This window comes from Oryctolagus cuniculus, chromosome 16, assembly GCF_051225735.1.
Source record: "Oryctolagus cuniculus isolate XC-2025 breed Fujian yellow rabbit chromosome 16, ASM5122573v1, whole genome shotgun sequence".
Lineage (NCBI taxonomy): Eukaryota > Metazoa > Chordata > Mammalia > Lagomorpha > Leporidae > Oryctolagus > Oryctolagus cuniculus.
The window spans coordinates 14,788,927-14,815,044 of record NC_142882.1 but is presented as its reverse complement, the minus strand read 5'-3'; the positions used below and the strand labels follow the sequence as shown (position 1 = coordinate 14,815,044).

The window sequence follows — 26,118 nt, the reverse complement described above, 5'->3', positions numbered from 1 at the left end:
CCTCAAATGAATATGAAGATTTACAGGTATCTTACACATTTTTGCATGCTGTGAATGAGGATGTCCATTCTAATCCTGAAAGCAATAAGCATTGAAGCATGGATTTCTCTGAACCCAGATGATAGAACGTGGTCTTCTCTACCCACAAACCTCAGATCATCATGGTTTCCTTTCCATTCAGATCACATACAGTCCTTTTGATCCCATGCTAAGTGAGAGAGACAAGTTTCCATCGCTCTATCAGATGGCCACTAGTGACAGCTCTCTGGCCTGTGGAATGCTCTCCTTGCTACTACATTTTGGCTGGATTTGGGTGGCGATCTTTGTATCTAATGACATGAAAGGAGAGCAGTTCCTACAGGATATTGAAGCTGAGATGGTAAAGAAAGGTGTCTGCTTGGCCTATTCAGTAAAGCTCCCTGACGCTAAGTCAAGGTATGAAGAAAGTGAAATCTCTTTCCTAGAGGGGATCCGAATTGCATCAGCAAATGTGCATATTCTATATGGTGATGTGAGGAGCCTCTATACCATGGAATTTCTAAGCAAATGCTATTTAACCCTGGGGAAGGTGTGGATCATGGCTGCAAAGTGGGAGATTGTTGTGAAGGAGACAGACCACATGCTGCACTCTTTTCATGGAGGCTTCTCATTTTCACATCACAAGGGAGTAATTCCTGGCCTCAACCACTTTGTCAAGACAGTGGACCCTTCCCACTACCCAGAAGATTTCTTCCTCAGTCAACTATGGCTTCATGCTTTTCACTGCTTACCTCCTGGGTCACTTTGTGGAACAATTGGAGTCTGCCCACCAAATGCTTCCTTTGAGTTTTTCCCAGGACACATTGACATGCTGACCATATCTGACTCCAGCTATTTCATCTACAATGCTGTGTATGCAGTGGCCTATGCCCTCCATAAGATGCTTTCAGAGCAAATAGAAAAGGGATCTCCAGGAGATGCAGCTCAACCTAGGATTCTTCCATGGCAGGTAAACATCTCCCAGAACAGGACATGCACTGAACACCTGATAGCATTCTCAGGTATTTTTATTGCATTACCATATGACCGTGTTTTCATGTTGAGAATGGCATGATCAGGTATGATGGAAAGTGGGCTCTTTCATACCTCACTGTGTTTAGATACATCTGTAATAGTTATCTGTGTTTGGAGGATTTGTTATCTGCTATTGAACATTTTAAAAAACAATTTCTGCTATGGAACATGTTGAAAATATTTAAAAATAGTATAAATACTATGAAATGCACATAAGTCTACAGATAAATAGTTTTGGACATTTGATCACACTGATAACCAATGCCAAAAAATAGAACATAGCATTACTAATACCTAAATAGAGCTCTATATCCCCTACTCAATTTCTTTTTTTTTTACATGTGATAGATGAGCATATTGTCAATAACATGGTATGCTGCAGGGAAACAATATTAAGATTACATAGACAGTGATCAGACAACCACACCATTTTATACTCTATATATTAACTAGCACAAATAAGAGAAAACAAGATGTTTTTGTAGGCCTGGCTTATGCAATTTACTGTAATGTCCTCCAGTTTTAAATGTCAAGATTTCATTTTTCTCATGGATAAGTAATATTCAAATATATATATCTCACAAATATAGATAGATAGATAGATAGATAAATATCAGAATTCCATCACCCAGTCATCAGTTGATGAACATTTAGATGATTCCACATCTTAGGTATTGTGCATTGAGCTGCTATAGAATCGGGAGTGCAAGTGACTCTTTCATGTGCTTATTTTGTTTCCTTTGGACGCATTCACTAGAGTGAGAGAACTGGGCCATGTGGTAGAACTAGTATTGGTTTTTTGAGGAATTTCTCTACTATCTTCCATTATGGTTGTGCCAGCTTACAATCATTCCCATCAAATGTATTGGCATATTTTTTTCCAGATCCTCATCAGAATTTGTTTTTTCAAATTTTGGATAATACTCATTCTTGGTGGAGTGGAGTGAAATCTCACTGTAGTTGTTATTGGCACTTCCCTAATGGTTAGCAGTCCTGATCATCTTTTCATATTTCTCTTGGCCATTTGTATTTCATCCTTTGAAAAATGCCTGTTATTATCCTTAGGTCATTTCTTAACTGGATTTTTGGTTATGTTGTTGTTAAGTTTCTTGAACTCCTTATACAATCTGGAGATTAATACTTTATTGGATCCATGTTTTGCAAATATTTTCCCCCATTCTGTAAGTAGTGTCTTCACTTGGATGAGTGTATCTTTTGCTGAGCAGAAGTTACTTAGCTTAATGTATTTTGTTGCCTTTACTGCCTTTATTTCTTGTATCTTGTCCAAGAAATTGTTTCCTAGGTAAATGTCCTGCAGTGTTTCCCCAGTATTTGCCTCTTATAATTTGATGGTTTTGGATTTAGGCTTAGATCCTTGATAAAATATGAGTTGATATTTTTATAGGGTGTAAGGTAACAGTCTGAATTCAAATCTCTGCAAATAGAAATCCAAATTTCCCAACACTACTTGTTGAAGAGACTGTCTTTTTCTAGGGAGTGAGTTTAGTTCCATGTAACATTTTCAACTCAGACTCTATAATGACAGATCACAGAAAAACAATGTTTCTCACTGTAGGATGAAATGCTATAAAGTATCTTTTTTTGACAGGCAGAGTGGACAGTGAGAGAGAGAGACAGAGAGAAAGGTCTTCCTTTGCCATTAGTTCACCCTCCAATGGCCGCCGCGGCTGGCACGCCACGGCCAGCAGGCTGCGGCACTGCACTGATCCGATGGCAGGAGCCAGGTACTTATCCTGGTCTCCCATGGGGTGCAGGGCCCAAGTACTCGGGCCATCCTCCACTGCACTCCCTGGTCACAGCAGAGAGCTGGCCTGGAAGAAGGGCAACCGGGACAGAATCCAGCACCCCGACCAGGACTAGAACCCGGTGTGTCGGCGCCGCAAGGTGGAGGATTAGCCTAGTGAGCTGCAGCGCCGGCCTATAAAGTATCTTAATACAGCTCATTACAAAGACTGGAAAGAAGATAATGATCAAAAACTACTCTTTTCTTTGGAATGATTGCAAAGCTAGGAAATATGGACTATGTTGTATCCCACAGCAGCTAAAAATCTTTCTGATTTTAAAATATCCCCTATCATCTCAAAAGGTAGCATTATATGCAATAAAAATGAGTCAAAGTGCAGAGAGAGAAATAAAAGTCATGACACCACGGCTCACTAGACTAATCCTCTGCCTGCGGCACTGGTACTCCAGGTTCTAGTCCCGGTTGGGGCACCAGTTCTGTCCCAGTTGCTCATCTTCCAGTCCAGCTCTCTGCTGTGGCCTGGGATGGCAATGGAGGATGGCCCAATTGCTTTGGCCCAGCACCCACATGGGAGACCAGGAGGAAGCACCTGGCTCCTGGCTTCAGATCAGCGCAGCACACCAGCCATAGCAGCCATTTGGGGGGTGAACCAATGTAAAAAGGTAGACCTTTCTCTGTCTCTCTCTCTCACTGTCTAACTCTGCCTGTCAAAAAAAAGTCATGGCACATTATTATTAAACTTTACTAAGGTAAAAATATTTTACAATAAATTACACATATACATCATACATAATTTTATAAGTTTAGAATTACCAAGGGCAGCCAGGGATGTACAAGCTGATTTGGGAAAATGTTTATTAAGAAAAATTATGCTTCAATTTTTAATTCATTTAATTAAATTCAACTGCACATTAGCAGGAAGCTGAATCAGTAGTAGAAAACCTGGGATTTAAACTGGCACTCACAGGGGTTCTGGGCACAGTGGAAAGTGGCTTCACCTGCTGCACCACAAGACAGCACAAATTTCTTAAATGAAGAAATTTTTTCTAATATAAAAGAACAGATTTTATGTATTTCATTGATACAATTCTAAGAAGATAACCATGCTTTTTTTTTTCCTTTCTCAATCCCCACTACTTCCTTTCCTATTTTCCTTTTAATTTTTGCAATAACATCATTTCCATTTACTTTAAGTTGCAGGGTTAACACACTACGAATCATAAGTTCCACAAGTGAAAAGTAGAAAGACTACTACTCCTCAGGAATTTACACAAGGGTGATAAACACAAACCAAATCCAGAGAAGACAGTTTCATTTTTATATATTGTGGGTTTTTCTTCCATTCTATAATATGTAGTACCTGTCACCAAAAAAACTTATTTGATATTTTCTTTATGGAATGGCTATATTTCGTTATGCATAATGGTATCCAGCTGAATCTATTTTTTTTAAAAAAGAGAGAATTTCATAATTTTGGGGGGGTAGGATTAAACTTTTAAAAGTGCACACAGTTGCACTCCCCTGTGGAACCATCACAATGATCAAGATATCTCACATACAAAGCCGTGTTGTTCTCATGTGGAAGAACTAAGATGAGCTTTCCTAAATCTCTGACTAATCCTTCATGGTCAGCCACCTTGTGGGACACATTCTGTGATTTCTCTGTTTGGATTCAAATGCTCCCCATCATTTTAATTGGGGAGAGGCAGAATTCCCCACACTTGAACCCACAATATGGTGACCATTCAGACAAAACTCAGCCTTTACCAAATAGACTCTCTGAGGATAGAGAGGAGGGAAAAGCAGGATTTCTCATGTGCGCCTCCCACCTCTCATCTGAATGTTCTCCCTCTTTCCAATTGTGCCTCCCCTCCAGCTTCATCCACTTCTCAGGAAAATCCAATTTACCAACAGTGCTGGGGAGGATGTTTCCTTCCATGAAATGAGACACCGAATGGCACACTATGATATCCACAACATTGTGAATTTTCCCGCTGGATTTCGTTTGCTGATTAAAATTGGGGAGTTTTCCTCTGAGAGTGCACACGGCCAAGAGTTGGTCCTCAATGAAGACATGATAGAATGGCCTGTTGCATTTAAAGAGGTGTGGATCCATGGGAGTATTGGATACATATGGAGGTTCTGAATAGAATCTGAGAGGAGATTATGTGTGAGAATTTAAATAAGCATTCAACTCTCATTTCACATCTTGGCTTCCAAAGTTATGGTGTCCCTTACACATATAAGAACCAGTGTGTATTATAAGTGCACATGTGTATTAGATATTGTTGTTTTTACTTTTGGCATATTTATGCATCCTGAGGTTGAGTGACTAGAATGAGCAAGGTTAAGGAATGGAGATGGAGATCAATATACAGAAATAATTTACTAAATGCATGTATACACAGATTCTAAAATTTTATTTCAACTTTTTTATTTATATAAGGTGAAGAAACTTCATGTATTTTATATATATATTTATAAGCATAGTGATATTTTAATCACTTGGTGAGAGTCATTATTATGTTTTGATGCAGTATGAGCACAACTAAATTATGAGTTGACTATTTGTAGAAACTATTCCCATTTTGCTTTGTCATTGTGCTTGTACATCAGTTCAGTTTTTCTTCTGAATATCACCACACAGCTGTGATAAAAAATTTATCATCATTGTGCTGTTGATACACCCCAGGCAATTTTGTGGCTGATTTTTATGACTATTGTGTGTTATACCACAAATGCATTGGTAGAATCAGGAATTGATGCTCTCCCTGGGTTTAGACATTTAGAAGTAGATCAATGCGCAATCCATGGTTTGTAACATTTGCTCATCTTTTATTTGTAGGCTTGTCTTTTTTCTGAGTATCTACTAATAGAAGTGTACTTAGTCATCATATTTTTTGGATATTTTTTCTTGCATGTAAAATCTACTCAATAAAGGAAAGAGACATGTAAAATAGTCTCAGACATACACATTCTGAGAATGATTACCACATAAAAACTGAACTGAAAAGATTTCAGAGGAAGCAATTCAATAAAGAGACAAATGCCCAGAAGCATAGATCCAGTGATGAGCAAAATTAAACCCATCAGGTGCCCTCATAATATTTGGCAGTCAATTGACAAACCTGGAATGAGCATCTTAGAAACTCCAATGGGATGTATGAATAAAATCAACAAATACAGACTGGGGAGGACATAATGATGACCTTGGGATGAAAAGGCAATTAGAGACATCCTATCACAGTGCTTAATGTCATGCAAGGCAATAACCATCACTTCTCTTTCCCCATCAGACTCCTCAGTCTTTGTGTAGCCAGAGGTGTGGTCCAGGATTCAGGAAAATACCACAGGAAGGAAAACATGTCTGCTGCTATACTTGCGTTGTTTGTCCAGAAAGAGACATTTCCAATCATACAGGTAGAAAACATATAACTTACCTGTGAGAACCCCAGGTTCTGAACTGCTTCTTGATAAAAAGCAAACCAAGAATATTTGCAATGAGATAATAGTCTTCACTCATTATTTCCATTCCCTTGTTGTATGCTCACTATTGCCATCTCATTAAGTGTAAGCTGTTGTCTAGTGGTGCTTATCCTTTCAAGCTCAATGCTGACAATAATTCTATCTGTCATCCTTCTTTCCCATCCAGTGATGGACAAGACTCTCAAATTGAGATCTAAGGTCTAAACAAGAAATACAATATTTGTGTTTTTAAGGATATCTAGAAGGCTTGAAATCAAAACTTTTTAATAAACAACTGATAAGCAGGTAGCTACTTCACATGAATTGTGATGGGAATACTGTATTACTTTCTGTGCTGCCTCTTTGACATAGTGCATGGTGTGCAGTACACATAATGAATGCAACCACTTTTCCTTTATGTACAAACCAGAAGAAGAGGAAAAACAAGATTCAATATAGAGACACAGCATCCTAAAAATGATGCAACTTGCTAACTCAAAAAACCTTTGCAAGGCAAACATTTAAGGAATGTTAAACATCAAATAAAATATCAAAGCCAAATGTTTTGAGAAATGTAAAAGTCTCATTGGTAAATAGCTCCACTGTTCAATGTAGAATAAATATGGTATTAATAATTTGAATTCTTCCAAAGGATGTTTTAATTCACATAATCTTTGCTCAAGAAATATTTTGATTTCAGTATCTTCAAACAAGCTATATATAGTTTCAAGTATAAAGAAGATAACAGAAAAATGACTTCAAGTTTCTGTGAAAACACTCAACATGCAGAAAGTTAGTGAAAGAAAACTAAAGTATCATGCATTAACCCATTGTACAATATACCCTTGCCTATGTATTCCTGGGGTATCTCTGAGACAGGTGCCAGAAGCACCTACATTCTATTAAAAGTAAACAGTATACATTGAAAAGAATTGAAAGAGAGAATTCCTCAAAATTTTTGCAAATGTTCATATTCCCTCTTTTTATGAAATATATTTATGTATTTGTTTCAATATTAGAGTTACAGATAGAGGGAGAGTGTAATAGAGAGGGAGAGAAGATACAGAGAAAATCTTCCATCAGGTAGATTCACTTTCCAGATAGCTGCAATAGCTGGTTATGGGCCAGGCCAAAGAAAGAAACCAGGAGCTTCTTCCAGGTCTTGCAGAGGCCCAAACATTTGAGCCTTCCTCTGCTGGTTTCCTAGGCACATTGGCATGGAGATGGTTTGGAAGTGAAGCAGCCAGGACATGAACAGGTGCCTGTATGAGATGCCATCATCGCAAACAGTGACTTTAACCACTACATCACAAGTCTTGTCCCAGAAGCTTGTATTTTTGCATGAGCACCAAGGATAAAAGCAAAGTAGGACTCTTACTGCAAGTGTAGCCCTACTAATAACATTTTTTTTATTTTTTAAAAAAAGATTTATTTATTTTATTTGAAAATCAGAGATTCAGAGAATGAGAAAGAGAGAGAGAGAGAGAGAGAGAGAGAGAGAGAGAGAGAGAGAGAGAATTTCAATCTAATTGTCAGGCCCCAGATGGAAACATTGGCTCAGGCTGGGCCAGGCAGAAGCCAGGAGCTAAGAGCTTCCTTTGGGTCTCCCACATGGGTGTGGGGGTCCCAAGTACTTGGGCCATCTTCTGCTGTTCTTCCTAGGCAATTAGCAGGGACCTGGATTGGAAACTGATCAACTGGGACACAAAACAGTATCCATATGGGATGCTGGCATTGTAGGTGGTGGCTTTACCTACTATGCCACAACAATGACCCTATTTTTGTTTGTTTGACATTTGAAAGAGAGACATATTCACCAACTGGCCTATTCGTAATGACTTCTCTCATGCTGTAGCTGTAACCATCTCCCAGAACAGAACACGCATTGAACACCTGTTGGCATCCTCAGGTATTTTTATTGCAGTTCCAAGTGATCAGGCATGATGGAAAGTGGGCTCTCTTTTTTTTAAAATGCTTTAATCTTTTTTTTTAATTTATTTAATAAGCATAAATTTCCAAAGCACAGCTTATGGACCACAATAGCCTCCACCCCCCCCATGTCTTTCCTCCCATCCACAATGCTCCCCTCTCCCACTCCCTCTTCCCTTCCCCTTCACATCACAATTAATTTTCAATTATCTTTATATACAGAAGATCGATTTAGCGTATGTTAAGTAAAGATTACCACATTTTGCTCCCACACAGAAACATAAAGTGTAAAATACTATTTGAGTACTAGTTATAGCATTAATTAAACACTTAAGATTAATTGTGTATTAATTACAGAGCTCAACCAATAGTTTTAAGTAGAATATAAAATGCATCTTTTGCATTGTTGTGGCTTCCCCCGACCTCCCTCCCTCCCGTGGCCTTCCCCTCACCCACTTCCTCTCCCCTCCCCCCCATCATCACGTTTCATTTTCGGTTACCTTCATATACCGAAGATCAATTTAGTATATACTAAGCAGGGATTTCAACAGGTTGCACTCACACAACCGAACCAGGTATAGGGTATTGTTCGACTAGTAGTGTTGTTTTTGAGTTTCATAGATAAACATATAAAGGACAGAGATCCTGTGAGGGGAGCATGAACCTAGTGACTCCCGTTGTTGATTTAACAATTGGCACTCTTATTTATGACGTCAGCAATCACCCGAGACTCTTGCTATGAGCTGTCTAGGCTATGGAAGCCCCTTGAGTTCACCAACTCTGAATTTGTTTAGTCAAGGCCATATCACAGTGGAGGTTCCTTCCTCCCTTCAGAGAAAGGCGCCTCTCTCCTTGATGGCCTGATCCTTCTGCTGGAGTGTTGTTCACCAGGATCCTTCATTTATATTGTTTTTTTGCCACTGTGTCGTGGCTTTCCATGCCTGAGAGACTCTCATGGACCTTTTAGTCAGATCCAAATGTCCCAAGGGTTGATTCCGAGACAGGAGTGCTATTTTGGGCATTTGCCATTCTATGAGTCTGCTGTGTGACTTGCTTCCCCCGCAGGATCATTCTCAACCCTTTTGATTCTTTCATTATTTGCTTACACTGGTCTTATTTGTGTAATCTCTTCGACACTTACCCTATCTTTTGGATCAGTTGTGTATTTATATTTGTCTCTTTACCAAGTGTGCTGGCATTGGTACCTGCCTCCTTGGTAAGATTGAGTTGAAATCCCCTGACACATTTCCAGTTCCACCATTGGAGGTAGGTCTGAGTGAGTATGTGCCGTCCTATATATCTCCTCCCTCTCTTATTCCCACTCCCATGTTCCACAGAGATCAATTTCCTATTAATTTTTAAACGCTTAAGAATGGTTGTGCATTGATTGCAGAGTTCAACCAGTGGTCTTGTGTAGAGCATACCGAGCAACAACAACAACAACAAAAATACTAAAGGAACAAAATAGTAAGTTTTTCCTCAACAGTCTAGACAAGGGCTGCTCATGTCATTGTCTCTCATAGTGTCCATTTCACTTCAATGGGTATCATTTTAGGTGCTCGTTTAGTTGCCATCGATCAGGGAGAACATGTAATATTTATCCCTTTTGGACTGGCTTATTTCACTCAGCATGATGTTTTCCAGCTTCCTCCATTTTGTTGTGAATGCCCGGATTTCGTTGTTTTTTACTGCTGTATAGTGTTCCATAGAGTACATATCCCATAGTTTCTTTATCCAGTCATCCGTTGATGGACATTTAGGTTGATTCCATGTCTTAGCTATTGTGAATTGAGCTGCAACAAATATTGAGGTGCAAATGGCTTTTCTCACCCCTTTAATTCCATTTGGGTATATTCCAAGGAGTGGGATGGCTGGGTCCTGTGGTAGTGCTATGTTCAGATTTCTGAGGACTCTCCAGACTGTCTTCCATAGTGGCTTTACCAGCTTGCATTCCCACCAACAGTGGATTAGTGTCCCCTTTTCTCCACATCCTCGCCAGCATCTGTTGTTGGTTGATTTCTGTATGTAAGCCAATCTAACCGGAGTGAGGTGGTATCTCATTGTGGTTTTGATCTGCATTTCCCTGATGGCTAGGGATCCTGAGCATTTTTTCATGTGTCTGTTGGCCATTTGGATTTCCTCTTTTGAAAAATGCCTGTTAAGGTCCTTGGCCCACTTTTTTATTGGGTTGTTTGTTTTGATTCTGTGGTGTTTTTTGATCATTGTGTAGATTCTAGTTGTTAATCCTTTATCTGTTGTGTAGTTTGCGAATAACGTCTGCCATTCTGTTGGTTGCCTCTTCGCTTTCCTGACTGTTTCCTTTGCTGTTAAGAAACTCTTCAATTTTAGGTAATCCCATTTGTTTATTTTATCTTTGATTACCCGTGCCTGTGGGGTCTTCTCCAGGAATTCTTCGCCTATTCCGATATCTCGGAGGGTTTCCCCTATGCTCTCAATTAGTTTCATGGTGTCGTGGCGCAACTCTAGTTCTTTGATCCATATTGAGTGGATTTTTGTATAAGGTGTAAGGTAGGGGTCTTGCTTCATACTGCGGCATGTGGACATCCAGTATTCCCAGCACCATTTATTGAAGAGGCTGTCCTTGTTCCAGGGGTTGGTTTTAGGTCCTTTGTCAAATATGAGTTGGTTATAGATGTTTGGATTGATCTCTGGTGTTTCTATTCTGTTCCATTGGTCTATCCATCTGTTTTTGTACCAGTACCAGGCTGTTTTTATTATAACTGCCCTGTAGTATGCTTTGAAGTCTGGAATTGTGATGCCTCCAGCATTGTTTTTATTGTAAAGGATTGCTTTAGCTATTCTGGGTCTCCTGTTTCTCCATATGAATTTCAGCATCGTTTTTTCTAGGTCTTTGAAGAATGATTTTGGTATTTTGATTGGTATCGCATTGAACTTGTAAATTGCTTTTGGGAGAATGGACATTTTGATGATATTGATTCTTCCAATCCATGAGCATGGCAGGTTTTTCCATTTTTTTGTGTCGTCTTCTATTTCTTTCTTTAGTGTTTTGTAATTTTCATCATAGAGGTCTTTGACCTCCTTGGTTAAATTTATTCCAAGGTACTTTATTGTTTTTCTGGCTATTGTGAATGGGATTGATCTTAGTAGTTCTTCCTCAGCCCTGGCATTGTCTGTGTATACAAAGGCTGTTGATTTCTGAGCGTTGACTTTGTATCCTGCTACTTTACCAAACTCTTCTATGAGTTTCAGTAGCCTCTTATAGGAGTTTATTGGGTCCTCTATATATAGTATCATGTCATCTGCAAACAGGGATAGTTTGACTTCCTCCTTTCCCATTTGTATCCCTTTAATTTCTTTTTCTTGCCTAATGGCTCTGGCTAAGACTTCTAGGACTATATTGAATAGCAATGGTGAGAGTGGGCATCCCTGTCTGGTGCCAGTTCTCAAAGGAAATGCCTCCAACTTTTCCCCATTCAATATGATGCTGGCCTTTGGTTTATCATAGATTGCCTTAATTGTGTTGAGGAATGTTCCTTCTAACCCCAATTAGGTTAGGGTTTTCATCATTAAGGGGTGTTGTATTTTGTCAAATGCTTTCTCTGCATCTATTGAGATAACCATATGATTTTTGTTTCTCAATTTGTTAATGTGCTGGATTACGTTGATTGACTTTCGAATATTGAACCATCCCTGCATACCAGGGATAAATCCCACTTGGTCCGGGTGAATGATCTTTCTGATGTGTAGTTGGATTCGGTTTGCCAGAATTTTGTTGAGTATTTTTGCATCTATGTTCATCAGGGAGATAGGTCTGTAGTTTTCTTTCTCTGCTGTGTCTTTTCCGGGCTTAGGAATTAAGGTGATATTGGCTTCGTAGAAGGAATTTGGGAGGATTCCCTCTCTTTCAATCGCTTGGAATAATTTGAGAAGAACTGGGGTTAGTTGTTCTTTAAATGCCTGGTAAAATTCAGCAGTGAAGCCATCCGGTCCTGGGCTCTTCTTTTTCGATAGTGCGTTTATTACTGATTCAATTTCTTCCATGGTTATGGGTCTGTTTAGATTTTCTATATCTTCACGGCTCAGTTTAGGAAGGTTGCATTTGTCCAGGAATCTATCCATTTCTTCCAGGTTCCCCAATTTGTTAGCATACATCTCTTTGTTGTAGTTTCTGATGATTCTTTTTATCTCTATTGTGTCAGTTGTTACATTTCCATTACTATCTTTGATTTTACAGATTTGGGTCTTCTCTCTCCTTTTTTTGGTTAGTTGGGCCAATGGTGTGTCAATTTTGTTTATTTTTTCAAAGAACCAGCTCCTGGTTTTGTTGATCTTTTGTATTGTTTTTTTTTTTGTTTGTTTCAATTCTGTTTATTTCTTCTCTGATCTTTAGTATTTCTTTCCTCCTTTTGGATTTGGGCTTGATTTGCTGCTGTTTTTCTAGTTCCTTGAGGTGCATGGAGAGTTCATTTGTTTGGTTCCTTTCCAGCTTCTTGATGTAGGCACTAATTGCTATAAACTTTCCTCTTAGCACTGCTTTTGCTGTGTCCCACAGGTTTTGATAGGTTGTATTATCATTTTCATTTGTTTCTAGGAATCTTTTGATTTCTCTTTTAATTTCTTCAATGACCCACTGTTCATTTAGGATCATGTTGTCCATTCTCCATATATTTGCATATGATGTAGAGATTCTTGGGTTGTTGATTTCAAGTTTCACTGCACTATGGTCTGAGAAACTGCATGGTATAGTTTCAATTTTTTTGAACTTGTTGAGGCTCCCTTTATGGCCTAGTATATGGTCAATCCTAGAGAATGTTCCATGTACTGGGGAGAAATACGTGAACTCTGTGTCTGTGGGGTGGAGGGTTCTGAAGATATCTATTAGGTCTATTTGGTCTATGGCGTCAATTAGCTCAGTTGTTTCCTTGCTGAATTTCTGTCTGGTTGATCTGTCCATTGGTGAGAGCGGGGTGTTGAAGTCCCCTGCTACTATTGTATTTGAGGCTATATCTCCCTTTAAATCCTTTAGTAATTCTTTCAGGTAGCCAGGCGCCCTGTAATTAGGTGCGTATACATTTATAATAGTAATGTCTTCCTGTTGGATAGACCCTTTAATCATTATATAGTGCCCTTCTCTGTCTCTTTTAATAGTTTTTATGTTAAAGTCTATTTTGTCTGATATTAGGATGGCCACACCAGCTCTTTTTTGATTTCCATTAGCTTGGAGTATCTTTTTCCATCCTTTCACTTTCAGTCTGCATGCATCTTTGCTGATGAGGTGTGTCTCCTGAAGGCAGCATATAGTTGGATCATCTTGTTTTATCCAATCCGCTAGTCTGTGCCTCTTTGTCGTGGAATTAAGACCATTCACATTCAATGTGATTACTGTTAAGTACTGTCTTTTTCCCTTCATGTTTCCTGAAACGAGCTGTTTATGTATTTTGAACTTTGCTTGTGGGTTACTCTACATTCGTTTTTTTTGCAGTGAAGTTCTTGTTTTTGTATTTCTGTGTGCAGCACGTCTTTGAGCAAGTGTTGTAGGGTTGGACGCGTGGATACAAATTCTTTCAGTTTCTGTTTGTCGTGGAAGATCTTTATTTCCCCTTCATTCATAAATGATAGCTTTGCAGGATATAGTATTCTATGTTGGCATTGTTTGTCTTTTAAAACTTGAAATATATCATGCCATTGTCTCCTTGCCTGTAGTGTTTGCAATGAGAAGTCTGGGGTGAGTCTGATTGACTTACCCCTGAATGTGATTTGTCGCTTTTCTCTGGCACATTTTAGGATTTGTTTTTTGTGTGTCACTGAACTGAGTGTTGCCACAATGTGTCGTGGTGAATTTCTCTTCTGGTCTACTCTGTTCGGAGTCCTGGTTATCTGTTGTATTTGTGTGTTGTTATCCAGCTGCCTTTGTTTAAAGTTTTCTGATATTATTTCGTTGAAGACACCGTCTAATCCATTCTCTCTTTCCACCCCCTCAGGGACTCCTATTATCCGAACATTACACTGTTTGATTGAATCTTGTAGGTCTCCGACCGTGTTTTTTAATTTTTTAATTTCTTCTTCCTGCGATTGAACTGACTGTATTATTTCTGGAAGTTTGTCTTCAAATTCTGATATTCGGTCTTCTATTTCATCTGTTCGATTTCCGAGGGATTCCACGGTGTTTTTTATATGGTCAATTGAGTTTTTCAGTTCTAGTATCTCATTCTGGCTTCTCTTTAAGATCTCTAATCCTTGGGCTTGTTTTTCATTCAGCTCTTGACACTGTTTCTCATTATTTCTAAGTATTCTGATTATTAATTTTCTGAATTCTTTTTCTGGCATGTTTTCAACTTCTTCTTCTTCTGCCTCTGTTATGGTTGGTTTAGCCTGCTCCATTGGCAAATTTATATTATCTTCTATTTTTTTTGGTTTTTGGTTTTGTTTTTTGGCATTCTGTCTGGCTGATTTTTCAGGTTGATTTCCCTCTACTATAGGCTGCTGTGAGTCTCTACCAATATCCAGTGTAACCAGGCTGCTCTACACAGCCCGCAGGTAAACAGACAGGATGGCTGCTCTCTGCCCACTGCAGCTCTGGATCCTGTGCTTTTTCCCCACCAGGAGGCGCTATTCAGTAACTTGAGTAGTCGGGTCTCAGGACTTTGGGCTGCCCTCCCTCGAGCATCCTCAGCTCCACCTTTGGGCTCCGCCTCCGAAGGTTAGTGTGGAGGCAAAGATAGTTCTCCTTTAAGCCTGAATGTAAACAAACAAAATGGCTGCTTCCCTCCCGCTGGAACTCTGGGGAGGCGCCAAGAGATACTGGCTTACTCAGTCTCTCAGTTAGTGTCCCTGAATCGTGCACCCTCTCCGCCGGCGCCACTCACTCTGTTCCGTTTTCTATTTCCTCCCCCACTCAGTCGTGCATGTCTCAGTGTCCCTCCCAGGGTGTGTTGGGGGAGGGGCAGCGGCAGCTGTGCCGCGGTGCTGGGCTAGCGCCCCGTCTCACCTCGGCTTCCAGCGCTGGTGCGTAAACGCTCCTGCTGGTGTCCTGAGTCTCAGGCGTCCGCGTCCTCCTCGCGTGTCCACCCTAACACCCCAGTTTGAGGAAGGGCTTAAAAACTACAAATTTTCATCCCTCTTTGAACCTTCCCTTAGTGGAGCTTTGCTGTGCTCCCTCCCTCTCTATTCCACCATCTTCCCGCTTTGTGGGCTCTCTTCCATACCTCACAGGGCATAGATATATCTGTAGTTGTTATCTGTGTGTGGAGGATTTATAATCTGCTATTGAGCATTTAAAAAAAAACATTTCTGCTATGGAACATGTTGAAAATATTTAAAAACTGCATACATACTAAGAAATGCATGAAAGTCTACAGATAAATGAGTTTTCATCATTGCATCACACTCATAATCAACACCCAAATTCAGCACATAGCATTGCTAGTATCCCAAAGGAGCTCTGTATCCCAACTCAATTTTTTTAACATGTGAAAGAGGAGCATATTGTCATTAACATGATATGATTCAGTGAAGCTATGCTACTATTAAATAGCCAATGATCTGACAACCACACAATTTTATACTCTGTATATTAACTAGCACAAGTAAGAGAAAACTTGATATTATTTTAGGTCTGGCTTATATAATTTACTGTAATGACCTCCAGTTTTAAATGCCATGTATACATTCTTTTTCATGGCTGAGTAATATTCCATTATATATATATACATGTACATATATATTTTTATGTATGTATATGTATATATATGTGTGTGTGTGTGTGTGTATGTCACATTTCCTTCATACAGTCATCAGTTGATGGACATCTAGATGATTCCACATCCTAGCTAATGTGCATTGAGCTGCTATAAACATGGGAGTATAGGTTATTCCTTCATGTGCTGATTTCATTTCCTTTGAATGCATTCCCAGTTGTGGACAGCTAGACCATATGATACAACTAGTATTGCATTTCTGAAGACTCATTCTGCTATCTTCCATTATGGTTGTACAAGCTTACAATCTTTCCCATCAACAATATATTTAGGGACTTCTTTTCCAGATCCTCACCAGACTTTGTAATTATCCACATTTTTCACATTCTAAGTGGGATGGAGTGAAATCTGACTGTAGTTTTTATTGGCACTTCCCTGATGATTAGCATCCAAGTGCTTGGGACCCTGTAGTCACATGGGAGACACAGTTGAAGCTGCTGCATCCTGGGTTGGCTTGGCCTAGTCCAAGTCCTTGCAGCCATTGTGGAGTGAATCAGCAGATGCAAGATCTGTCTCTTCTTTCCCTCTCTGTATCTCCCTCTCTCACAGTAACTCTGATTTTCATACTTTTTAAAAGTTTAACAAAATTGAATGAACTATCAGTTGATTTTGGCGTTATGAATCAGAAATTTAAGCATAATTTTTCTTAATAAACATTTTACAAAATCTGCTTGTACATCCCTGGCTGTACCTGGTAGTTCTAAACTCATAAATTCATTTATGCTGTGTATGTGCAGGTCTATTTGTATAGCATTTTCATCTCAGTAGAGTTTAACAGTAATATGCATGAGTTTTATTTGTCTCTCTGCACTTTGACTCTTTTTTTCTTGATAATACCGGTACCTTTTGAGATGATAGGGGAAATATTTTACAACCAAAAAAGATAATTATGAATGTCCTGATGGTAGTTAGGATCTGGACAGTATGTACTAGCCCTGACTTTCTGAGTCTCCTGACACCTTTGTGGGATGACCAATTCTTTAAACAACTATCATCTTGTCTTCACTAATTTGAACCAAGGACTTCATAAATAACAATAATCTTTGGAAACATTCTTGGCCTATATACTTACTTTTCTAGTTATGAGGCTACCAAATCACAACTGGTGTGTCAACTATTATTGTACTTAAACACAGAAATTACATAATCAAGTAAACATGCTGATGTCCATTTACATATATGTATATGCAGATTATATATATTTCTTCTGTGAGACATTAAATTTATTTGATTTACTCAAATAATTTGATCAGTATTTTTTCCTGTACATAAATGGAGAAATTCCTAATTGTGTTCTACAATGGGTATTAGATTTATGTAAGCTAGAGTTAAAATCAAGAAAAATCCATATATAATCCAATGGGTGTACCCTGTGCTTATGTGCATGCTTAGTGATCTTGTAAATAATAATAGGCTCACAACCCTTCCTTACTCTTTGTGGCAGGCTTTCTATATGACATCACTTCCTGTGTCAGAGTCATTTTATGATATAACATTGACCCCACTTCTATTTTCCCCATCAGGGTCTCACAGAGGGCATGGGCTACAGTGTATAGCGTTATAGAGGAGATAGCTGCTGTGGGATACACCATAGTCCATATTTCCTGGCTTTGCAATACTTTCAAAGTAAAGTGTGGTTTTGATCATTACCTTCTTCCTAGTCCTAGTAATGAGCTGCTGCATTAAGATATTTTATAGCATTTCATCCTACAGTGAGAAACAGTATTCTTCTATGATCTGTCATTATATAGCCTGAATTGAAAATGTTACATGGAGCTAAACTCACTCCCTAGAGAAGGAGTCTCTTCAATAAATGCACACACTTGGATTTCCACATGCAGAGATTTGAAATTGGACTGCTACCTTACAACCTATACAAATATCAACTCATCATTTATCAAGGATCTTAGCCAAAAACCTGAAACCATCAAATTACAAGAGGCCGACACTGGGGAAACACTGCAGGACATGTGCCTAGGCAATGATTTCTTGGATAAGACCCCAAAACTGGCCGGCACCATGGCTCACTAGGCTAAACCTTCGCTTGTGGCACTGGTACTCCAGGTTCTAGTCCCGGTTGGGGTGCCGGTTCTGTCCCAGTTGCTCATCTTCCAACCAGCTCTCTGCTGTGGCCCAGGAGGGCACTAGAGGATGGCCCAAGTGCTGGGCCCTGAACCCGCATGGGAGACCAGAAGGAAACACCTGGCTCCTGGCTTTGGATCCCCATAGTGGCCATTTTGGGGGGTGAACCAAATGAAGGAAGACCTTTCTCTCTGTCTCTCTCTCTCACTGTCTAACTCTGCCTGTCAAAAAAAGACCCTAAAAGTACAGGCAATAATGGCAACAATAGACACATGGGATTAAATCAAGCTAGGTAACTTTTGCTCAGCAAAAGATATATTCATCAAAGTGAAGATACAGCTAACAGAATGGGAGAAAATATTTGTAAAATATGCATTCAATAAACTATTAATACCAAGATCGTATAAGGAATTCAAGAAACTTAACAACCACATAATCAGCATTCCAATTAAGAAATGAACTGGGGACAGTGCTGTGGTGCAGCAGATTAATGTCCTGGCCTGAAGCACCAGCATCCCATATGGGCACCAGTTTGAGACCCAGCTGCTCCACTTCAGATCCAGATCTCTGTTATGGCCTGGGAAAGCAATAGAAGATGACCCAAGTTCTTGGACCCCAGCACCCATATGGGAAACTTGGAAGAAGCTCCTGGCTCCTGTATCCTGGCTTCAGAACTGCACAGCTCAGCCATTGTGGCCAACTGGGGAGTGAACCATCAGATCAAAGACCTCTCTCTCTCTCTCTCTCTCTCTCTCTCTCTGCATCTCCTCTCTCTGTGTAACTCTGACTTTCAAATAAATAAATAAATCTTAAAAAAAGAAATGAACTAAGGATATGAACAAGCATTTTTCAACGGATGAAATATAAATGGCCAAGAGACACATGAAAAGATCTCCCCATCATTTTAATTGGGGAGAGGCAGAATTCCCCACACTTGAACCCACAATATGGTGACCATTCAGACAAAACTCAGCCTTTACCAAGTAGACTCTCTGAGGATAGAGAGGAGGGAAAAGCAGGATTTCTCATGTGCACCTCCCACCTCTCATCTGAATGTTCTCCCTCTTTCCAATTGTGCCTCCCCTCCAGCTTCATCCACTTCTGAGGAGAATCCAATTTACCAACAGTGCTGGGGAGGATGTTTCCTTTCATGAAACAAGACATCGTATGTCACACTGTGATATCCACAACATTGTGAATTTTCCCGCTGGATTTCGTTTGCTGATTAAAATTGGGGGGTTTTCCTCTGAGAGTGCACACGGCCAAGAGTTGGTCCTCAATGAAGACATGATAGAATGGCCTGTTGCATTTAAGGAGGTGTGGATCCATGGGAATATTGGATACATATGGAGGTTCTGAATAGAATCTGAGAGGAGATTATGTGTGAGAATTTAAATAAGCATTAAACTCTCATTTCACATCTTGGCTTCCAAAGTTATGGTGTTCCTTACACATATAAGAACCAGTGTGAATTAGAAGTGCAGATTTGTATTAGATATTGTGTTTTTTTACTCTGGGCATATTTATGCATCCCGAGGTTGAGTGACTAGAATGAGCAAGGTTAAGGAATGGAGAAAGAGATCAATATATAGATATAAATTACTAAATGCATGTCAACCCAAACTCCAAAATTTTATTTCAACTTTTTTATTTATATAACTTGAAAAAATTTCATGTATTTTATATATATATATATAAATATATATTAGCATAGTGATATTTTAATCACTTGGTGAGAGTCATTATTATGTTTTGATGCAGTATGAACACAAGTAAATTATGAGTTGACTATTTGTAGAAACTATTCCCATTTTCCTTTGTCATTGTGCTGTGAATCAGTTCAGTTTTCATGTATTATATATATATATATATTTATAAGCATAGTGATATTTTAATTACTTGGTGAGAGTCATGTTTTGATGCTATATGCACACAAGTAAATTATGAGTGGACTTATCCATCACCTATTTGTAAAAAAAATTCCCATTCTCTATATTTTCATTGTGCTTTCCAACCAGTTCAGTTTTTCTTCCGAATTGTACCTCATAGCTGTGTTGAAATACCCCAGACAATTATATCGGTGATTTGTTTAACTGTTGTGCGTTAAATTACAAATGCATTAATAGTGTCTAGAACTGATGCTCTTCCTGGGTCCAAAAGTCCAGAAATAGATCAATGCACAATCATTGGCTTATAACATTTTCTCATCACTTCTGTGTGGGCGTATCTTTCCCTGAGTAATTACTGAGAATTGTACCTAGTCATTCTGATTTTTTGGATATTTTTTCTGACATGTAAAACATACTCAATCGAGGAAAGAGGCATGTAAAATAGTCTGAGACATATACATTCTCAAAATAATTACCACATAAAAAGATGAACTGGAAAGATTTCAGAGGAAGCAATTCAACAGAAAGAGACAAATGCTTAGCATAGATCTGGTGAAGTACCAAATTAAAGCCATCAAGTACCCTTATAATATTTGGTAGACAGCTGATAAACCTGGGATGAGCATCACAGAAACTCCAAATTGGACGTCTAGGTAAAATCAAGGAGACTCAGATTGGGGAGGACATAGTGATGACCTTGTGGGTGATGAGGCAATTAGAGACATCCTATCACAGTGCCTAATGATGTACAAAACAATGACCATCACTTCTCTTTTCCCCTCAGACTCCTCAGTCATTATGTAGACAGAGGTGTGGTTCAGAATTCATGAAAATGCCACAGGAAGGGAGACTTGTCTACTGCTTTACTTTGTTGTTTGTCAAGAAAGAGACATTGCCAATCGTATAGGTAAAAAACATATAACTGATCTATGAGAACTCCAGTCTCTGAAATACCTCTTGATAAAAAGTAAACCAAGCATATTTGTGATGGTATCAGAGTGCCCTCTAATTCTCCATGCACACCTTTACTCACTCTTTCCATACCCTTGTTGTATGATCACTATCACTATCTCATCATGTGTAAGCTGTTGTCTGGTGGTGCTCATCCTCTCAAGCTCAACTCTGACAATGAATCTACCTGGCATCCTTCTTTCCCATCCAGTGCTGGATGAGACTGTCTCAATCTGTGTCTAAGGTCTAAACAATAAATATAAGTCAGATATTTGTTAAGGCTCCCTTAGGATTTCTAGAAGTCATGAAATCAAAACATTTTCATAAACAACTAAAAAGCAGGGAGCTACTTCACATGAGGTGTGCCAGAATATTGTATTGCTTTCTGTGCTACATCTTTCACATAGTGCATGATGTGTAGTACACATAATGAATGCCTCCTCCTTCTCCTTTTATTGTATATACTAGAATAAAAGAAAACCAGGACGAAATTTAGAGACAAAACACCCTAATAAGGGTGCAACTACATCACACCTCAAGCCCATGAAGCTTCTATTCTTGCATGATTACCAACTTAAAACCTGAGTAGCACCCTTACTGCAAGTATGGCCCAAGTAATATCATTTCCTTTCTTTTTTAAAAAAGTATTTATTTTATTTGAAAGAGTTACAGAAAGAGAGAGAGAGAGAGAGAGAGAGAGAGAGAGAGAGAGAGACCATCTACTTATTCATGCTCCAGCAGAAACAATTGCCCAGGTTCAGCATGGCAGATGCCAGCAGCCAGGTTCACTTGGGTACAGGGGACACAATCACTTGGGCCATCTTCTGCTGCTTTTTTCATTTCATTAGCAGGGAGCTGGATTGATATGGATCTACTAGAACACAAAACAATGTCCAAATGTGTTGCTGGTATTGCAGGTGGTGGCTTTACCTACCATGCCACAATACTGAAGATATTTTGGTTTGTTACATTGACATATGATTGAAAGAGAGACAAATTCACCAACTAGCCTGTTCTTAATCTTTTAAATAGGTCTTCTCCATTTGAGTATAAGTAAGAAAAACCTTAAACCTGATGACCCCAGATAAATATTCTAACCCATGTGATTACAAGGCTTCTCCTGAGAAAGACACTGGGGACAGTAGAGAAGAGGGTTTGGAAGACTCCATACCCATATGAAATACAGGAAATTCATCATTTTATAGATATTAAAACACTGAAAGAAATACCTCTGGATGACAAGATGAGTCCACATAGCCCTATATGCTAAGGAGTTTGTTTAAATGAGTTTCTGCCAAATGGAGATAAACATCATACCTGGAACAGGACTGCTGAAACCTCCTCTATTGTTTCTTGGTATACATCAGAGCAGGCAGGACTCACCACAACATTGCAAAGGAATGTTTCCTTAACAAGGAAGAAGGAGCAAATTGTGAAATGGAAACACAGAGTCTTCCTTTTCCACACAGATGCAGAGCAGTGCATCCCATGTGCAGATCACGAGTACCCAAACCAGGAAAGAAGTCGCCGCCTCCCTAAACTGGTGACATTCTTAGCCTTTGAAGAATCCCTGGGGATGGCTCTGGCCTGCATGGCTCTGTGCTTTTCTATCCTTACAGCTGTGGTCCTCTGGATCTTTGTGAAGCACCAAGACACTCCCATTGTCAAGGCCAATAACAGGACCCTCAGCTACATCCTGCTCATCGCCCTCCTCCTATGCTTCCTCTGTTCCTTACTCTTCATTGGCCATCCCAACACAGCCACCTGCATTCTATAGCAAATTACATTTGGCCTTAGGTTCACAGTGGCTTTTTCCACCATGCAAGCCAAAACCATCACTGTGATTCTGACCTTCAAAGCACTGAAACCTGGAAGAACCATCAATTTGTGGTATCAAGCACTTCTAACTTCATCATACCCATATACTCCTTGTTCCAACTGGCTCTTTGTGGCATCTGGTTGGGAATATCTCCTCCCTTTATTAAGTTAGATGCACTCTCTTACCATGGTCTTATTATCCTGGCATGCAAGAATTTTTCCTTCCCTGCCTTCTACTGTGTCCTGGGCTACCTGGTCTCCTTTGCCCTGGCCAGCTTAACTATGGCTTTCCTAGCCAGGAATCTGGCTGACACATTCAATGAAGCCTAGTTCAGCATGCTGGTGTTCTTTTTTTTTCTGACAGGCAGAGTGGACAGTGAGAGAGAGAGACAGAGAGAAAGGTCTTCCTTTTTCCATTGGTTTCCCCCCTTCAATGGCATCTGTGGCTGGCACACTGTGGCTAGTGCTCCATGCTCATCTGAAGCCAGGAGCCAGGTGCTTCTCCTGGTCTCCCATGTGGGTGCAGAGCCCAAAGACTTGGGCCATCCTCCACTGCCTTCCTGGGCCACAGCAGAGAGCTGGACTGGAAGAGGAGCAACCAGGACAGAATCCGGCACCCTGACCAGGACGAGAACCCAGGGTGCTGGCACCAAAGGTGGAGGATTAGCCTACTGAGCCATGGTGCCAGCCTTTTTTTTCATGCTGGTGTTCTGCAGTGTCTGGGTGACCTACCTGTCTGTCTACCATAGCACAAAGGGGAAAGCCATGGTGGCCATGGAGGTCTCCATCTTGGCCTCCAGTACAGGGCTCCTGAGCTGCATCTTTGCCCCCAAGTGTTATGTTATTCTCATAAAACCTGAGAAAAACACTTTGAAATGTTTAAAGAACCAACACAGTTCTAGTGCAGCCTGAAAGTTTTTTCATGAGTTTCTTTACATTTTCCTACTTTAATAAAAAAACAAAGGGCAGCAGCATTTCAACCATATCAGATAAGCAAAACTATAAACCATTGTTGGTTAGGAAGTTAGCCCAGCTATTAAGATGACCATGTCCCACATGACAGTAGTTGTGTCTGTAATTGGGCTATGACCCCTCACCCCACTCCAGATTCCCAGGAAAATAAACCCTTTGAGTCAGTGGTGGCACCTCAGAGCTATTGGATCCCTGTCAGTTTACAGTTTTTCTGGCTCTTGGCTCTGGCCTCCGTCCAGGCTCAGCCACTGCAGGCACTGAGAGGTGAATCAGTGAAATGTTGGTCTCCAACCATCTCTCTCTTTCTCTCTGTTTTTCTCTCTGCCTCTCAAAAAATACAATGCAGTCTAGAAGTATTTTAATATGAAATAAGAGTAATATTTAAAACTGAAACACAGGAGAACAAGTTTTAAATCAAGTTATGAATAGCAATATCATTTTATGATAGGGCTATGCCTGAACTTATAGACACTGTTTGCTGCTTAGGAGATTTGTCATTCTATAAGACTGCTGTGTGAACTGCTTCCCATGTTCAAACATTCTCTCTATTTGAATTATTTTTTTAACTTTTATTTAGTAAATATAATTTTCCAAAGTACAGTTTATGGATTACAATGGCTTTCCCCCCCCATATCTTCCCTCCCACCTAAACCCTCCCATCTTCCGCTCCCTCTGCCATTCCATTCACATCAAGATTCATTTTCCATTATCTTTATGTACAGAAGATCAATTTAGTATAGATTAAGTAATGATTTCATCAGTTTGCACCCACACAGAACATAAAGTGTAAAATACTGTTTGAGTACTCATTATAGCATTAATTCACATTGCACAATATATTAAGGACAGAAATCCCACATGAGGAGTAAGTACACAGTGACCCTTGTTGTTGACTTAACAAATTGACACTCTTGTTTATGGCGTCAGAAATCTCCCTAGGCTCTAGTCATGAGTTGCCAAGGCTATGGAAGCCTCTTGAGTTCTCTGACTTTGATCTTATTTCGACAAGGTCATAGTCAAAGTAGAAGTTCTCTCCTCCCTTCAGAGAAAGGTACCTCCTTCTTTGATGGCCCATCCTTTCCACTGGGATCTCACTCACAGAGATCTTTCGTTTAGGTCCTCTTTTTTTGCCAGAGTGTCTTGGTTTTCCATGCCTAAAATACTCTCCTGGGCTCTTCAGCCAGATCCCAATGTCTTAAGGGCTGATTCTGAGGCCAGAGTGCTATTTAAGACATCTGCCATTCTATGAGTCTGCTGTGTATTCCACTTCCCATGTTGGATCTTTCTCTCTTTTTTATTCTATCAGTTAGTATTCACAGACACTAGTCTTGTTTGTGTGATCCCTTTGACTCTTAGACCTATCAGTGTGATCAATTGTGAACTGAAATTGATCACTTGGACTAGTGAGACGGCATTGGTATATGCAACCTTGATGGTATTGTATTGGAATCTAATTCCACCATTTGGGGCAAGTCCAATTGAATATGTCCCATATTGTACATCTCCTCCCTCTCTTATTCCCACTCTTATATTTAACAGGGATCACTTTTCAGTTAAATTTCAACACCTAAAAATAAATGTGTGCTAATTATGGAGTTCAACCAATAGTATTAACTAGAACAAAAAAATTTGAAAAGGGATAAAGTATTAAATTGTACATCAACAGTCAGGACAAGGGCTGATCAAGTCATTGTTTCTCATAGTGTCCGTTTCACTTCAACAGGTTTCCTTTTTTGTGGTTGGTTATTTGTCCCCAATCAGGGAGAATATATGATATTTGTCCATTTGGGACTGGCTTAATTCCAGATTCCTCCATTTTGTTGCAAACGATTGGGTTTCATTGTTTTTGACAGCTGTATAGTATTCTATAGTGTACATGTCCCATAATTTCTTTATCCATTCTACTGTTGATGGGCATTTGGTTTGATTCCAGGTTTTAGCTATTGCGAATTGAGCTGCAATAAACATTAATGTGCAGACAGCTTGTTTGTTTGCCAATTTCATTACCTTTGGGTAAATTCCAAGGAGTGGGATGGCTGGGTCGAATGGTAGGGTTATATTCAGGTTACTGGGAATCTGCATACTGACTTCAATAGAGGCTTAACCAGTTTGCATTCCCACTAACAGTGGGTTAGTGTCCCTTTTTCCCCACATCCTCGCCAGCATCTGTTTTTGGTAGATTTCTGTATGTGAGCCATTCTAACCAGGGTGAGGTGAAACCTCATTGTGGTTTTGATTTGCATTTCCCTGATTTCTAGTGATCCTGAACATTTTTTCATGTGTCTGTTGGCCATTTGGATTTCCTGTTTCCAAAACTGTCTACTGAGGTCTTTGGTCCATCTCTCAAGTGGGTTGTTTGTTTTTTTGTGGAATTTCTTGACCTCATTGTAGATTTTGGTTATTAATCCTTTATCTGTAGCATCATTTGCAAATATTTTTTCCCATTCTGTCAGTT

At 39.6% G+C, this 26,118-nt stretch overlaps 1 pseudogene; it reads left to right on the top strand.

Annotated features, from left to right (window-relative positions):
* LOC138848179 (vomeronasal type-2 receptor 116-like) overlaps positions 1–23,603 on the top strand; it is a 60,734-nt pseudogene extending 37,131 nt beyond the window's left edge.
* Positions 23,604–26,118: the final 2,515 nt, after the last annotated feature.